Here is an 18,326-nt window from a genome sequence, read left to right as displayed (position 1 = left end):
CCAACTTACAAACGACTCCTGCTTGCAAACGGAAGGAGACAACAGGAAGTGAGAGAAAATCTACACCTAGGAAGGGAAATTCTCTTCTGTAAGAGGTGTCTCCTGTCCACTGATGCTTTATCACCAATCCGTGTTTCACAAAAAAAAAAAAAAAAAAAAAAAAAAAAAATTGTCATTGGGACATAAAGTGAGCTGCAATCTTCTGAACAGATGCGAACAGACAGCAAAACAAATTTTACAAGGGTTATAACCCTTCTCTATGTTTTCCGAAAAGCTTAAAAATAGATTTTTTTGGCTGGAGCTACACTTTAAAAAAGTACCAGTTCAAAATTACAAACAGATTCTACTTAACAACAACCCTACAGTCCCTGTCTTGTTTGCACCGCCTGTATACTGCTGTTCAAAGTATATAAGGCCAAAGGGGCTGGTAATGACCTGGGGGGGGACACTGCAACCCATGCTATTTTTCTTAATGATTGTCATCCATATTGCAGTGTGATGGACGTGAAATAAAATGAATTTTTTATTCTATGCTATTTTGTGTTAAGCTAATTATTTTATTAGAATCACTGACATGTTTTCTCTTTTTTATATTCTTTTATATACTTATATTGTTTTTATATTCATTATCTATATATGCATGTATGAAGGTATATTTTCCAAGTGTTGGTTTTCCTTGAGAAGTTTATATCAGATATGATGTTTTAGAGTTGAAAATATGTTTATTGTAATTTTAACATATTATACATGAACAGCATGAGGTTTCACAATCAGGGAACAGTCATAGATACGTAGTGGTAACGAGTCAGCCCAATGGCTATCGCCCACAGCAGGACTCCCACCAACGTATAACATAACAGGAACAGTTATGACATGAACCCGAAACAAAAATTGTGAGCGGCCAAAATTGCCTCTTAATAGGTGACAACATTGCAACCAGAGTCTCCAGGAAGGAAACAATAAAATCAGAAGAAAAAATGACACATAGGACAAAAAGAACAAAGACCAAAAATAAAAAATAACAAGAAAAATAAAAATAAAAATGGGGGGTCAAGAATCAGGGGTGTGAGAGGGCGGGAGAAAGGGGGAAGAAGGAAAGAAAGAGAGAATAGAGGGAAAGAGAAGAAGAGAGAGAGGAAAGCTAGAGGGGAATCAAAGGGTAGTGTGAGAGTTGCTGAGATAGCAATTGGAAGAAACAATGTAAAGTAAGTGGGGGGGAGGGGAACCTAGCTTGTCTTTAGGAGGTGACACATGCGGAGGCAATCAGGAGTGATCATGGTTGGGTGGACAACATGTTCGCCAGGGTGTCAGAGGAAGAGAAGTGGAGCCAGACGAGCCACAGCAATGTATAGTTATCAAAAGTATCGTTATCAAGAGCCAGCATCTCCTCCATTCTCATGGTGTCGTTCATAATAGAGACCCAGCGTGACAATGGAGGAGTTGCGGTCGACTTCCAATAGGAAGGTATGAGCTGTCTTGCTGAGGACATGAAGAAACAGAGGAGACTCCGTCTCTGCGATTTAACAGAGCCTGGTAGGATAGAGAGAAGAGCAATTTTAGGAGAGGGAACCAGAGATTCATCGTAGACTTTGTTGTAACATTCAAATACCTGAGTCCAGAAGGGGCGGATCCTCTCACAATCCCACCAGACATGTAGATAAGTCCCCACAGCAGCAGAGCATCGCCAACAGGATGCCGGGGTGGACGGAAATATTTTGTGCAACACGGAGGGAACCCTGTACCATCTTGACAGAATCTTGTAGTTCTTTTCCTGTGCGTAGCAGGAGATCGTGGACTTGTGAGCAAAGTAAAACAAAGTCTGCCAGTCCGCCTGCTGGATGCCCTCACCCAAGTCTGCAGACCACATCCCAGTGTAAGAGGGTAACTCTGTGTGTGTGAGTGTTTGTATGAGGCTATATATGGCCGAGAGTAGGTGCCTGGGCGTCTCCGAGAGGGAACACAGTCGTTCAACCTCTGTAGGAGGGCGGTGTACCTGAGAGGAGGAATGTAGGTGCTTTGTAAGTGTGGTTATGTTTATGATTACAGTTGCCCTGGGGTGGTAATCAAACACCCATTAGTAAATAAGTGCCACATCCTTAAATATATAGGTATGTAGAAAAAGACATTTAGTCTTAAACTAGGAGAGATTGGACTTTGCAGGCACAAATTGATAAAATTATTAATATTTTAATTAGAAAAATACAAGACTACAAAATACATAGCAAATGCACTTGATACTAAAAATAAAAAATAAAAAAATGACCAATAATGTAAACAATAGAACTCAAGTCCTATCACTCTCTGAAGGCACCGCTTTATAGCCACAGGGCTGGATGTATTGAATACACTGGAAGCGCTGGGTGGCGTTGTAGCTTCAAAAGATGATACGGGATGAGTTCTTTTTTTAAAATGGGGTTCAGCTCGACATGTTTCGCGACGTCGTCGCTTCTTCGGGAGCTTCTGGATGTTAAAAGACAATATAATGTTGCCATTAGATATACATGTATACAGGATATAGAAATATTATTAGACAGAACGCCTATGCACATAGGCCTCCAAGCGTCTAGAAATGCATGTATCTATGACTATAGTACTCACCGATGAATGGTGCTCAATAGGTTTACAAACAGAAAAATGATGCCCAAATGCGTCCGGAATGCAACCGTAGTCAGACAGCCCACCTTGTGGGGTGGAGTCTGATGCTAAAGGCCTCAACCACAATCACCATACACCATCGGGCAGTATATAACTAGTTGGGGTATCTATAAAATGGTGGAAAAAATAGGAAATTAATCAAAACTAATTGAATGGTGGAAAGATAGAGATATTACATATATACGCTGTTTTCTATCTATTAAATTGTTCACTATATCGTTTATCAGCGAATTAGTGGGTAAGAGTGAAGAATTCAATTGAATACCTTGTAAAGAGAGTATACCAGCCTGGACGGACACAGCGCAGCTCAAGTGACCGAAAGCGTGCGTATGAAGAACAGGAAAAAACAGGGGGTAGCAACATGTCCAAAAGACGAATCCCCTCTTAGGTGTAGAGGCAAAAATTGCCGCAGTCTATAACATAAAACATGCATATGTGTATAGATATATTGCAATAGAGAATACTGAAAAAATGTTGGCCCCAAAAGAATGGCAATGTCACTTAATTATAAAGAAACCCAAGTAGTCAAAGTTGAGCACTGAAATCCATTTACCTTGGTTGGAATTTGTCAATTAGGGGCTGGAATTATAGATGTAGAGGTCAACTCAAAAAACACCACTAGATGGCGCTACAGAAGCGCTGAAGATAGCACTGGTAGAAAAAGAAAAAGACAGAAGAACACCAACAGAGCAGTCAGCCATTGGGGAGACAGGAGCTCACTCGAGGTGGAAAACAGTATAGCTGCATTGCAGCTTAAGGGCTTACATGGGGGACATTGCAACATACCTGGATGATTCCTCAGTAGCAAAAATGAGGTGGCCAAGCGGCGTACGGCCACGCTGAACGTCCGTCCTATTAGCATCCAACAGAGACACCTGTATGAAGGCAGACTCTGTTGGATTTAAATACCCCGCTCGGATGACGTCAGAATGATTGACAGTCATCCGGCTGGCCGGGATACACGCACCGCGCATGCGCGAATACCGCGCATGCGCGAAAGGAGCCGCGAACGGCTTCCCTGTGATGATGGAATATCATTGGGGTGTAATGAATGGTGTTGCCCAGATGGAACAAATGAAAAAGGGGAAACACCATTACTAAATTGCCACTGCTGAGTCCATAGCCTGGATGCAATTAGCATCTGACCAAACGCAGTGATGGCTTACCTGGCCACTAGTAAACTTGCTCGATGGCGCATGGTGATGTGGTGACCTAAGTGTATTACAGAGTTATATAGTATTGCATTTGGACGCATGAATGAGCAAAATATACAAAATAAAATGACAAACATTTTATGTACAATCGCATGTGGACACATGCATAACAATTAAATCCATCACATATTGGACAAATAGGCTGATAATTATAAATATTATCGGATAATGCTGATTCTACTTTTAATAATTATATAGAAAAACAGCTACAAAAAATTCAAACATAAGAGAAAAACGGGAGGGGGGGAGGGAAAAAACAGCCCTTGATGGGCGATTGCAGCACTAAAGGACACTATTGGCCCCAGATAAAACAGCTTAACAGGAATAAGCATATTTGTTAATATGTCAATCCGCACATGATGTTTTTCAGGAATATTGCAGAACACAGCGAGATCAGAAAAAAGCACAACAAAACAAAAAATGGATAAATAAATGAGCAATTAAAGTGAGAAAACCAAAGTTCATTGTTGTGAACTCATTTTGAACTTGGACTGCCTAGACTGTAATGAGGCAATCCCGGGATCTGTGGGCTACCATGCAGGTCCCTCAGAGGAAGGGCCTGTATGATAGCACCTCGTTGATCCCGGGTAACTTAGTGGCATTTAAACGCTCTATCCAGAGAGTTTCCCTTTGAAGAATGAGCTTGTCCCAGTTCCCCCCTCGGGGGTCACGTGGGACAACCTCTAATACTAAAAATTGTATCATTGTAGTGTCAAATCTATGAAATAACCCCAGATGGCGGCTAATGGGTGTGAGCATCTTCGCATACTGTGAGTAATAGATGTGGTCATAGATCCTTTTCCTCAACTTGCGGAACGTCTTGCCCACATAAAAAGCCCCACATTTGCAAGTCATTAAATATATTACCCCTTCAGTATCACAACTGGCCTGAAAGCGAGGTCTAAAAGTTTCCCCATTGGGTAGGCTGAACTTTCTGCCTGTTTGTACCCATGGGCAATAAGTGCAATGGCCACATTTTGAAAAACCTGGAGTTGAATCATGGGTAAGTATGTTAGTTTTAACTTGATAGTGACTAGTTGTTAATTTATTGCCGATGGAAGAGTTTTTTCTAAAGACTATTTCTGGGGTTCGTTTGACATATTTGCCTATTGTGGCATCTTCACTCAAGAGATGCCAGTGTTTTTGTAGGCAACTTCGTAATTGATGGTGTTGGATTGTATATTTCGTGATAAATCTGGTAATTTGTTGATCATTGTTTTCTTTTTTTCGAGAATGTATAAGGGAGGATCTATCTCTGTTCAGAGCTTTGTTGAATGCTTTTCTCAATAGGGATTTGCTATACCCTCGCAGCAGAAGGCGAGAACGCAGTTCATTGGCCTGGAGTCTAAAATCTGTCTCGTGGGTGCAGTTTCTCCTAAGGCCCCATACACACGGGAGGATTTATCCGCGGATACGGTCCAGCGGACCGTTTCCGCGGATAAATCCTCTCGAGGATTTCAGCAGATTTCTCTGCGATGGAGTGTACTCACCATCGCATTGAAATCCGCGCCGAAATCCTCTGGCAATGACGTGTCGCGCCGTCGCCACGATTATGACGCGGCGACGTGCGCGACGCTGTCATATAAGGAATTCCACGCATGCGTCGAATCATTACGACGCATGCGGGGGATCCCTTCGGACAGATGGATCCGGTGAGTCTGTACAGACCAGCGGATCCATCTGTTGGGATGGACTCCAGCAGATGGATATGTTCTGCATGTCAGCAAATATCCGATCTGCTGGAATCCATCCCAGGGGAGATATATCCGCGGAAAAAGATCCGCTGGCGTGTACACACCATAGGATCTATCCGCTGAAACCCATTTGCTGGGATTTATCTGCGGATGGATTCTATGGTGTGTACGGGGCCTAAGACGGATGTACTGAGCATAAGGTATGCTGTGGACAAGATGTAGTGGATGGCTGCTTTGAGCATGTAACACAGTGTTACCTGCTGTCTGCTTGCGATATAATTTAGTCGCGATGTTATTAGAAGCATCCCTGTATATTAACAAATCCAAAAAGGATAAAGCATCCTTGTGAAATTCAAACGTAAATTTTAAATTAAAAGTATTGTTATTAAGCTGACCTATGAACTCTTGTAAGGAATGTATTGTACCTGTCCAAATCAAAAAAATGTCGTCGATGTATCTATACCAACATAGTGCCTGGGTCATGAATTCATCATAAGCCTCATTAGAGGCTATTTCCTTCTCCCACCCCCCCAGGTACAGGTTAGCGTATGCCGGTGCGCAACAAGTGCCAATGGCAATGCCCTGTACCTGGAGTCTAGGAAGGAAAAACTGTTATGGTGGAGAATAAAAGATAACAGTTTCAAAATAAATGATTGGAATTTCCATGTACGATGATCCTCCTTCATTAGGAAAGTCTTGATGACCTCTAGACCCAGATCATGTGGTATGCTAGAATACAACGCTTCAACTTCAATACTGACGAATATGGCGTCCGATGGTATTGCTACACCATCAAGATGTCGTAATAGGTCTGATGTGTCCTTAACATAAGATGGGAGGCTAAGTACATACGGCATTAAGAAGAAATCTACCAATCTGCTGGCGTTTTCAGTGATTGACCCTATCCCCGAAATGATTGGTCTACCTGGCGGTTTGGATTTGTTTTTATGAATTTTGGGAATGGCATAGAATATAGCCTCCCGAGGAAAAGCTGTATTCAGATAGTCATATGTTTTTTTGATCAATCAGGGCTTCGGAAAAGGCAGAATAAAGTAATAGTTTAAATTCTAGATGAAATTGGGTAATGATGTCTTTAGAGATCGGTCTATACCACTCGTTGTTGTTTAGAACATCAAAACACATTTGTTCATATTGGTCACAGGTGAGCAGAACTATGTTGCCGCCCTTATCCGAAGCCTTAATGACTGTATCATGTCGGGCCTGTAGAGATTTTAATGCTTTTTGATATTCTATGCTTAAATTGGATGATATGGGTGACACTGGCATATTTTTGATCTCATGGACCATAGCAATTAAAAATGCTGAGACTTGCTGGTTAGTGTGTAGATCAGGGAATTGGTTCGATTTACGTTTGAAAGCACTGATATCTTTTTTGCGTGGTAGGGGGTTCTGATTTACTTCATTAGATGCAAGATCCGTAGGACCTTCATTCTCCTCAAGCAATAGCATTAGATCCTTTAAAGCTCGAAATTCTTTCATTGTATATCTTTTTATTTGTTCAGAGAGTTCTTTTTCTGCCTTTATTCGTTGTATTTCTGGGTCGAAGATATGCTTATAAGTGAGCTTTCTGACGAACAAATACAAGTCCTTAATCACCTCGTACTTGTCCATGTTTGTACTTGGACAGAAACTCAAACCTAGTTTGAGAACTGCCGTTTCATCATCAGATAGAGGATATGGTGTAAGATTAATCACACTTAATTCCTCATAGGTGATGCCCCTAGAAGTGTCTCCCCTAAAGGGATCTCTAGTTGCGTTGAATGTGCATGAGTTGTCCGGTGAGGGTCATTGCTTGAAGTAGGCATTGTACGCAGTTGATGGGTAGGGGTACCAGAAGGTCCTGGTATTCCCGACTAAATTAATCATGCTTCAAAGGGCTTTGTAAGTGTGGACAAGTGTAGTGTAGTGAGCCAGTCGTGAGCGCCTGCCGGTGTCGCTGGCGACCCCAGCGTAGGATGCACAAAGGAGCGTGCCTGGGGCCATTCAGTCCTTTTATAGGGGCCTAACGAAGATACACCAAAGCCTTGGGGAAAGGAGGGATTGTCGAATAGGGAGGATAGCGGAGAGGGGTCGGAAGATAGTAGGGAACATAACCCCCTGTTGTACCACAATCTGAGAGAGGCCAGTGTAAGCGGGGAGGGAGGAGGCATGTGTGCCAGTTCAGTCCTATATCCCCATAGAAGTGCTCGGAGGTCTACGTGAGCCAAGTCCTGCTCTAGGGCGACGGAGGCCTTCAAGAAAGGACGTGGGAACCATTCCAAGACACGCGCAACGTGTGTGGCCTTGTAGTAGGTCTCGAAGTCAGGGATGCCAGCTCCGCCCCGCAGCTTTGGGCGGGTGAGCACATTGTACTTCACCCTAGGTAGCCCCCGTCGCCACAGGAATCTAATGGCGAGAGAGCGTAGGGAGTTGAAGAAGGATTTTGGAATTAAGATGGGAACCATCTGAAGGAGGTACAGGAGTTTGGGTAGAGTGTCCATCTTCAGGGTGTTGATCCGTCCGAACCACGGCAAAGAAGTCCCCCCCATTCCTCCAAGTCCTTTCGCAAGCGTGAGAGCAGAGGAACATAGTTCGAAGAAAAGAGGTTGGAAACATTAGAAGGAATAATGACACCAAGGTATGAGATTCCCCTCGTCTGCCATTTAAAAGAGAAATTGGTTTTGAGCAAAGTCATCGTAGCGGCGGGGAGGGAGACGTTGAGAGCCTCAGTCTTGTACAGATTGAGTTTGAAGTTGCTAAATGTGCCAAAGCACCGGAATTCCACAAAGAGGGATGGTAGGGAGATATGGGGGTCCTGTACATATACCAAAAGGTCGTCAGCATAGAGGGATAGTTTTTAATGGGAGGAAGGCGATTGGATACCGCGTATGGAGACGTTTTGTCTAATGGCGCAAGCTAAGTGTTCTATTACAATGACAAATACGAGTGGGGATAGGGGGCAGCCCTGCCGAGTACCATTGGAGATGTCAAAGGGCGCAGAAGCAGAACTGTCCACTAAGACCGAAGCTGAAGGCTGTGAGTAAAGGGACATCACTTTGAAAATAAAGGGCGTTCCCAGGCCCAATTGTTCCAATGAGAGTCAAAGAAATCCCCAGTTGACCCGATCGAATGCCTTTTCGGCGTCGAAAGAGAGGAGACAAGCCCTCAGCCCTTTACGTTGAATGTAAGAGATTAAATGGATCGTTTAAGGCCTCGTACAGACGACCGAACATGTCCGCTTGAAACTGTCCGACGGGCAGTTTCCGGCGTACAAGGCAGATTTCTCTTTTGGTCCGCTGGCTTGTACACACCATCGGACCAAATTCCCGTCGGACCAGAACGCGTGCACGTAAACCACGTACGACGTCACTATAAAGGGAAAGCCCAAAGTCAATGGCGCCGCCCTCTGTTCCGCTTTTGCTAGTTACGGGTTTGCTCGTGTTAGTGAAGGTTTGGTTAGAGCCGATTCGCGCTTTTCGGTCTCCGCGCTTTACCAGGTTGTATTCTCGGGTTCAGTGCGTGTGCTTGCGGGATTGTAGTTGGCAATCGGGTACAGGCTTTCAGGTCGTTCTGCTTTGCAGTTGCGTCCTGTCCACTCGTATCTGTTTGTCGCGCGTTCTTTGCAGGTAGTACTGGATTTGGGAGTGCTTTCTGTTGGAGTGTGTTCTTGACTGACCAGCCGGCCGGTTTGAAGCCATGATGGAGCAGCAGCGTCAATTTTCGCGAATTGGTGCTGGTTATGGGATGGCTTCTGGATATGCTCATCATTCCAGTAGTTTGGCCAGGAACAGGGGGAGGAGGCGTTCCTGGACCAAGAATTGGTTGCGCCAGCGTGACCAGTTCTCTCATATGCCTCTGCTTAGGGAAATCCAGGAGAATAATCCTAATGACTATAGGAACTTTCTCCGTATGACGGACCCCGTATTCAACCGTCTGCTGGATCCTCTGTCCCCCTATATCACGAGGCAGGACACTGTGATGCGCCAAGCCATCACGGCCGAGCAGAGGCTTATTGCTAAGTTGCGGTACCTGGCGACTGGGAGGAGCCTGCAGGACCTCAAATTCTCGACAGGCATCTCTCCGCAGGCGCCTGGGGTCATCATACCGGACACGTGTTCTGCCATCATCAAAGTTCTGCAGGAGGAGTATCTTAAGGTAAGTTTCCTCATTTTAACCTCACAATCTGTCTTTAATAATGTGGGCAAATAACTTTTTCTTTTATTTCCCAGATATGCTGTGTGTTTAACGTTCCCTTTTCTCCCTATGCATGTTGATATAAGCTTGCCATGTTCTTTTTCTTGGCCTACCTGCATATTTGTACCTTGACTTTTTTTTTTACAGTTCAAACCCCCCCCCCTTAAAACTGTTTTCGTCCCCATCAGAGGGCTGTGGAGTCTCTTAATTAAGTGGGCCTATATATTTGTGCCCCGAAATTCTCCCTGCACAATTTTTAAATGCAATTTGAATACTGTGAAGTTGCACAAGGATGCTTGTAGGATTATGTTTGCAATGTTTATGTGCCAAAGAACTAAATATCTTTATTTGTTTGTCCCCACAGCTTCCCTCCACGCCACAGGAATGGCAGACTGTGGCTTCCCAATTTGCCCAGCGTTGTGATTTTCTGAACTGCGGTGGAGCAATAGATGGGAAACACGTCCGCATAGTGCCGCCACCCCACTCGGGGTCCTACTATTTTAACTACAAAGGTTTTCATAGTATTGTGTTGATGGCGTTGGTGTCGGCACAGTATGAGTTTCTATATGTGGACGTGGGGAAGAACGGCCGGCTGTCTGATGGGGGAGTGTTCGCGCGGACAGAATTCTACAGTCGTCTCCAAGCTGATGGTCTGGCACTGCCACCGGATGAAGACAATGTTGAAGGACTTCCGTTTGTGTTTCTAGTGGACGAAGCTTTTGGGCTTGGACCTCACATCATGCGGCCTTTTCCCCAGAGGACCCACACCTCAGAGAGGAGGGTGTTCAATTATTGGTTGGCCAGGGCTCGGAGGGTAGTCGAGAATGCCTTTGGGATACTCTCCAACCGGTTTCGCCTGTTCCTGACAGCCATACACTTGGCGGAATATAAATTGAACACCATTGTTTTTGCCTGCTGCATTTTGCACAACTTTCTACGCAGGCACTCCCAGGCGTACCTACCCAACATCGGTGCAGAGGCAGGACTACCCTCAGATACCCTTTCTGGGCTGGACACTGGTCGCGCTGGCTTGGCCCCCCAATCTGCTCGTGAGGTATGCGACAAATATGTTGAGTACCTCATGGGTCTGGGGGCCATTGCTATGCCAGATCATATTTCTTTCTAATTCGGCCCCAAAATAAAGAAATATTCACATAACTAATAAATAATTTGACCATTGGACTTTATACAGTTGTTTGTCATTATTGCTTTTTCTCTTTTTATCTGTCTTCCTGGTTCTCCAACTAACTAGTGCACTTCTAGTGACAAATTTAGTTCTCCAGTTTTAGTAACTAACCACAATTGCACATTATTCACTCATCTAAAAACTGGGTATTGAGTCTAGAAATAAGAAGCCACTCATTTTTCATATTTTGATGTCAAGCTTTTTATTTTCAGCTTGTTCATTACCCCCCAAAAAAGTATGCATTTTATTATGAAAACATGTCTTTAGAATTTGGAGTCAACAATATATTTTTTTAGTTTTATAATTTTGCCCATGTTTTTTATCTTTTTTTATAGTGATTATCAAGAATATAGATATTCTTTTATTATCAAATATAGAATTTTTTTTTTTGGTTTTATATATATATAATGAATATTTTGATTTTTTATATATATATATATATATATATATATATATATATATATATATATATATATATATATATATATATATATATATATATATATATATATATATAAAAATCAAAATATATATATACAGTTAACATTTTTTATATTTTTGTGGTTTTCTGAAAAATATTTTTTTTTTTGTGGTTTTCTGAAAAATAAAGCTTTCTGTTTATCTTTTTTTATATATATATAATTAAAATATATATTTGTTTTTAGTTTTTTTTTATATATATATAATTATATATATATATATTTTTTTTGTTTTTTTGTTTTTTGTGTTGTTGATTTTCTCAACTTTTTTTGAAGTAAAAATGTAAAAATGTACAACCAATAGAACTTCAACAGTAAAAACTTTTCTCTATTCACAACAGCAGTCAGTCATGGTGTGCTTTCACACTGGAACACGCCAAAATTTGAAGATGCACACATTCAGTGTCAATTCGCCAAATCTCATTTGTTCAACAGACAAATGGCCACATGTGCTATCTGACATCATGGGTGATCAATGTCTGTGTTTTGTGGGAGCAAACTCTTCCTCTCAAATACTTGAGGATCGAGGAGGGGGTTGTACCCACAAAGCACAGACAATAGATATTCTGTGATGGCAGATAGCACATGTTGGCACACTGTGTGTGCATCTTCAAATTTTGGCGTATTGATGATTCAAAAATTTAAAAGGGTTGGGGGGGCAGGGGATGGGCGGGGGGTGTTTCAGTCTTTGACACGGCCCATCATGTCAATTATATTTTTATAATTCTGTTCTATGACCATCATCCTTTGCCGCATATTGTCCATCTCTGTGCTGCACTCCAAAATGACATTTCTAACATTCTGTTCCATGACCATCATCCTTTGCCGCATATTGTCCATCTCTGTGCTGCACTCCATAACCTGCTGGATAATTATTGCAGCACTTGCACGCAAAAAATGATCCCCTAAAAGAAAAATTATTTCCAATCAAAAAATTTAAGTTTTTTCAGGCCTATCTACATATGTTTTGCCCTATAAAGCTGGGGTGACACTGACCTGATGGTCTGCTCATTTCCACCTCCACAATTTCGCCATCTTCAATCACTCCACCTTCTTCCACCACTTCACCCTCATCTTCCACCACTCCTCCTTCTTCAACCACTTCCCCTCATCTTCCACGACTCCTCCTTCATCTTCCATAAATTCTAAATCCAAAATGACTTCTTCCTCCTCTCTTCCTTCCTCCTCTCTTCCTTCCTCCTCTCTTCCTTCCTCCTCTCCTTCCACATCCTCCTCCTCCTCCACATGCCGAGATAGGCGATTTTCGGCGTGTCTGGCCCTCTCTGCCTCCTCCAAATGCTGGCGTCTTCTTTCCCCTAAATAACACAAAACAAAAGGTATACTCATCAGCACACAGATATTGTAGAGCAGAAATCGCATACATTGCTTAGAAGAGGCTTTCATTTATTTTCTTTTTTTGTCTTCTTCCACCAAACCCACATTTTTAGCAGACTTCTAGGCCAAGCTCTGATCCTGCCCCTTTTTAGCTAAGTGACACACATGGATGTCCCCCCTAAACTTTCTTTCTGGGAGACCCTACAAAAAAAGGAACATTTTTATTGTGGAGACACAGGTGCTCTGCATTCCAGATGGGAAAACATCTGCTTTATTATCACTGTTGAGAATGAATCCTGTTTGCCTTTCACATTCTCTCAATTTGATTTGTCAGAACTAGCTTTTACACAATGTTTGCAAACAAAGTTTTTGGCCAGTGAGCCATGTCCAGGTGTGTTGTTCCTGGACTAACCTCGCATTTCTGAGAAACGATGTGATGTTACGCGGTTTACTATTAACGATATTTGCAAAAGGTAGGTATTTTCGTTAAACACATACAATTTCAACATGTGTTCAAAAGTACAATCAGGCCAAGGAGGCAGATGTCGAAATATACATGTCAACACATTCTTGAAGACAATTGGCCTCCCCCGCCCCCCAAAAAATAAGGACTTACTTTTCCTCAGAATTTTCAGGATCTTCTTCATCTGATGTGGCTCCCGCAATTTCAAGTCTGACCAACGTTTCCTGAGCTGTTGTCAGGGCTCCATTCCCGGCTCCATTGAGCTCCCGCGCATGCGCGGGGCAACTGGGCACTGGCGCACGTTCGGGCGCAATATGTGCGCGCGCATGCGCATGCGCGGTACAGCGGCGCGCCGTGTGCGTGGACGCGCGCACGAGCGTGCACGTGACAGCTCTGTGGCCAATCAGAGGACTGACTCTCCTATTTAAACTGGCCTCATCCCCTGAACAAGTTGCTGGCTTGTCTTCAGCTCCTATGTGTTTACCTGTTGCCGTACCTGCCTGTTTTGACCCGGAATTCTTGACGACTCTCCTCTCACCTGGAACCTCTGACCCTTTGGCTAACGTGACCCGGATTGCTGTTGTCTCCTGCCCCTTGACCTTGGCTTGCTCTCACGGACTCCCTCTGAACTCTCCTGCTCTTGACCCTCGGCCTGTGACTCGGATTTGCCTTTGCTTCCTGTGGACCCTACCAGACTTACCTACCAGTTCCTGCCTGACCAACGCTTGTCTCCAGTCTTCTGCACCTGCCCTGCTTCTGTCAGCTGCACCAAGTCTGCCTACCAGCTCCCGGCACCGGTGCCTCCTTGTGCCGTCCCTCCTCTGTCCCAACTCCAGGGAGCGGTCTGCACAGGGTCGCAAGGGTGAGCCGCCCTCAGCCTCTCGGTCTCGGTGAGTACAGGTTCTGACAGCTGTTGTTTGGACCTGGTGACACCAAACATCTCCTTCATTCTCCTCGCCACCTTGTCCATAATGTGGGCCTTTCTGCGGTTAGGGGTCTTGTATGGCCCATATTCCCCGTCATAGTCCTTCCACGCATGATGTAAACTAACTCCACCATTTCGTCGAACGCCATATTAGTGGCTTTGTATCGTTTTGACCTGGATCGGGACGTTCCTGCCTCTGTCCCTTCACTTGCGGCCTGAGAGCTTTGTGCACGCTCGTGTGACATCGCCATTTTTCCTTCCCACAGTGATTATGGGCGTGGAAAAGAGGAAATGTTCTGTCATGGGCGGAGACGAGGGCGGCGATTCATGCATACACGGAGTGTAGAGAATGCAAACAACGTGTTTACGTAGGTTACGCGGAGACTATTCGAGCGATTACAGAACCTACACAGTTAACGCCATATTTCCGTTTCACATTGATTAGGGGCATGGCAAAGGTGACGAGGGCGGCGTTTCATACATACGCAGAGTGTATAAAAGACAAACGACGTGATTACGTAGGTTACGCGGTAATTATTCGAGCGTGATAATCGAGGAGCTAGAGAGAGGAAGGTAAGAAATTTCAACATGGGGTCAGCAGAGGCCTAGAAAATGGGATGGGGGTTTGGTCTGTTGGTTGCACCCTTTTAACGCTATTATGTCTCTTGGGTACCACAATGGAATTTTGGTATCCAAATGCTTTTGGACACATCACAAAATATAGATGGGAACAATGCTCTACCTCATTAACATTTTTGTATGGTGTATTCAGATCAGGCCAAGTATTGTTCTGTGTTGGTTGGACAGAGGTCATTAGGAAGTGTCTTTTATGTCATCAATGCTGAGGGGCAGGATATCTACACATGAAATAGTGCCTTGATGAATGTTCTCATTTATAATAATTGTGTATGGTTCTAGATTCCACGTATTTACTGCAATGGAACCAAAGGGTCTGCATGTATAAAATCAATGTTTGGGACAACCAATGGGGCAGAGCTGGCCAGCATTTTTGCAACAGGAGACACTGGGGCTGATTTACTATGCTCTGTGCGCTGCGCTGGTTCATGCCTTAATTAGTGCGCCGGGTGAAGCCTTAATTAGGCGCATGAACCAGCGTAGCAGCCGGCGCATTGAAAGTAATATGTAAAGCCGCGCCGATCTCCCTATAGAAGTCTATGGGAGAAATCAAAAGTGTTCATTTTAAAGGCTAATCTGCAAGTTTTGTCCTAAAAAGTGTTTGTGGACCTCAGTCCTGCCCCAGGGAACATGTATCAATGTTTTTTTTATTTTTTAAAACGGACGTTTTTTCGGGAGCAGTGAAATGAATAATTCTTAAAGTGAAACAATAAAAGTGAAATATTCCTTTAAATTTCGTACCTAGGGGGGGTGTAATGTCAGCATGTGAAATAGCGCATTTTTCCCGCACTTAGAACTGCCCCTGCACAAAATGACATTCAGAAGGAAAAAAGTCATTTAAAAATTCACACGCGGCTATAATGAATTGTCGGCTCTGACAATTCTAAAGGGATTCATTCATAAAACAAACAACAAAATGTGTAGGGGTTCCCCCAAATTAAATTACCAGGCCCTTACCAAGACGCGCGGTTCCCGGCAAATATCCATTCCAGGCCCTTCAGGTCTGGTGTGGATTTTAAGGGGAACTCCACCCCAAATTTAAAAAAAAAATGGCGTGGAGTCCCCCTAAAAATCCACACCAGACCCTTATCCGAGCACGTTGACCTGGCCGGCCGCAGAAAAGAGGGGGGGACAGAGTGCGGCCCCCCCTCTCCTGAACCGCACCAGGCCACATGCCCTCAACATGGGGAGGATGTCCCCATGTTGATGGGGACAAGGGCCTCATCCCCACAACCCTTGCCCGGTGGTTGTGGGGGTCTGCGGGCGGGGGGCTTATCAGAATCTGGAAGACCCCTTTAACAAAGGGGACCCCCAGATCCTGCCCCCCCCCATGTGAAATGGTAATGGGGTACATTGTACCTCTACCATTTCACCCCAAAAAAAATGTCAAAAGTGTTAAAAATGACAGTAGCCGGTTTTTGACAAATCTTTTAATAAAATCTTCTTTTCTTCTTTCCTTCGGGTTTCTTCTGCTGCTTCTTTCTTGGGTCTTCTCGTCCACATCTTGCCCGACGTGTTCTTCTATCTTCTCCGTCCGTCCTTCAGCCTTCTGGTCCCGCATCTTGCCCGTTGTCTTCTCCTGTCTTCTTCTCCGTCCGCCAGCCTTCTCGTCCACCTCTTAATTCTTCCCCGGACCCCGCGCTTGAATTTGATTTGGCCGCCGTGTTGCGCTCCTGGGACCCGCCCCCCTCTGACGCCACAAGTAAACTCCTTAGAAGGTCATGTGCGTCAGAGGGGGGCGGGGTCACAGAGCGTCACACGGCAGGGGAATTCAATTTCAAGCGCGCCGCCCGGAGAAGAAGATGCCACCGCTTCCAATTGAAGTTCCCGTCGTGTCACACTCATGTGACCCCGCCCCCCTCTGAAGCACATGACCTTCTAAGGAGTTTACTTGTGGCGTCAGAGGGGGGCGGGTCTCAGGAGCGCAACACGGCGGCCAAATCAAATTCAAGCGCGGCGTCCGGGGAAGAATTAAGAGGTGGACAAGAAGGCTGGCGGACGGACGGAGAAGAAGACAGGAGAAGACAACGGGCAAGATGCGGGACCAGAAGGCTGAAGGACGGACGGAGAAGATAGAAGAACACGTCGGGCAAGATGTGGACGAGAAGACCCAAGAAAGAAGCAGCGGAAGAAACCCGAAGGAAAGAAGAAAAGAAGATTTTATTAAAAGATTTGTCAAAAACCGGCTACTGTCATTTTTAACACTTTTGACATTTTTTGGGGGGTGAAATGGTAGAGGTACAATGTACCCCATTACCATTTCACATAGGGGGGGGGGGCAGGATCTGGGGGTCCCCTTTGTTAAAGGGGTCTTCCAGATTCTGATAAGCCCCCCGCCCGCAGACCCCCACAACCACCGGGCAAGGGTTGTGGGGATGAGGCCCTTGTCCCCATCAACATGGGGACATCCTCCCCATGTTGAGGGCATGTGGCCTGGTGCGGTTCAGGAGAGGGGGGGGCCGCACTCTGTCCCCCCCTCTTTTTTGCGGCCGGCCAGGTCAGCGTGCTCGGATAAGGGTCTGGTGTGGATTTTTAGGGGGACTCCACGCCATTTTTTTCAATTTGGGGTGGAGTTCCCCTTAAAATCCACACCAGACCTGAAGGGCCTGGTATGGATATTTGGGGGGACCCCACGCCATTTTTTTGGGGGGGTTTTACGGCGGGGTTCCCCTTAATATCCATTCCAGACCTGAAGGGCCTGGTAATTTAATTTGGAGGGACCCCCATTTTTTTTTTTTTTTATTATTTTTAATGAGCAATGACTGTATTCTTTATAGCCATGAGTACTTTAAACTTCCTTTTTTTTGTTTCACTTCAGAAATGACATCTTGTACAGGGACAGTTCTAAGCACGGGAAACATGCGTGTACCCCCCCTCCCCCCCTGTATGAAATTTAAAGGAATATTTCACTTTTATTATTTCACTTTAACCACTTCCATACCGCGCCTATTCTGGCACTTCTCTCCTTCATGTAAAAATTATATTTTGTTCCTGGGAAATTACTCAGGACCCCCAAACATTATATATAATTTTTTAGCAGACACCCTAGGGAATAAAGTGGCGGTCATTTTTTATTTGATTTCCAACGGTATTTGCGCAATAATTTTTCTAACGCCTTTTTTTTTGGCCCAAAAAAAAAACACGGTTCATGAATTAAAAAAAAAAAAACGTAAAGTTAGCCCAATTTTTATGGATAATGGTAAAGATGATGTTACACCGAGTAAATAGATACCTAACTTGTCACACATTAATATTGCACACACTCATGGAATGGCGCCAAACTTCGGGACATAAAAATATCCATAGGCGATGCTTGTTTTTTTTTTACAGGTGACCAGTTCAGAGTTACAGAGGAGGTATGGGGCTAGAATTATTGCTCTCGCTCTAACGCACGCGTCAATACCTCACATGTGTGGTTTGAATGGTGTTTACATATGTGGGCGGGACTTACATGCATATTCGCTTCTGAGTGCGAGCTTCTAGGGACAGGGGCGTTATTTATTTTTTGTGTTTGTTTTTTTTACCTCATATTTTTCTTCTTGCAC

The 18,326-nt window shown here is 44.3% G+C and overlaps 1 long non-coding RNA gene across 1 annotated transcript; it reads right to left on the bottom strand.

Moving 5' to 3' along the window:
* Positions 1-2,167: 2,167 nt before the first annotated feature.
* On the bottom strand, positions 2,168-3,427 carry LOC120916916. Its single transcript, XR_005744133.1, has 3 exons — positions 3,209-3,427; positions 2,921-3,068; positions 2,168-2,762 (listed from the first exon to the last, which is right to left on the bottom strand). It is a non-coding gene; the product is annotated as an uncharacterized LOC120916916 (long non-coding RNA).
* Between the last annotated feature and the right edge of the window lie 14,899 nt (positions 3,428-18,326).

This window comes from Rana temporaria, chromosome 11 (genome assembly GCF_905171775.1).
Source record: "Rana temporaria chromosome 11, aRanTem1.1, whole genome shotgun sequence".
Taxonomy (NCBI): Eukaryota; Metazoa; Chordata; class Amphibia; order Anura; family Ranidae; genus Rana; species Rana temporaria.
The sequence above is the reverse complement of the archived record's forward strand: the minus strand, read 5'-3'. Positions and strand labels throughout refer to the sequence as shown.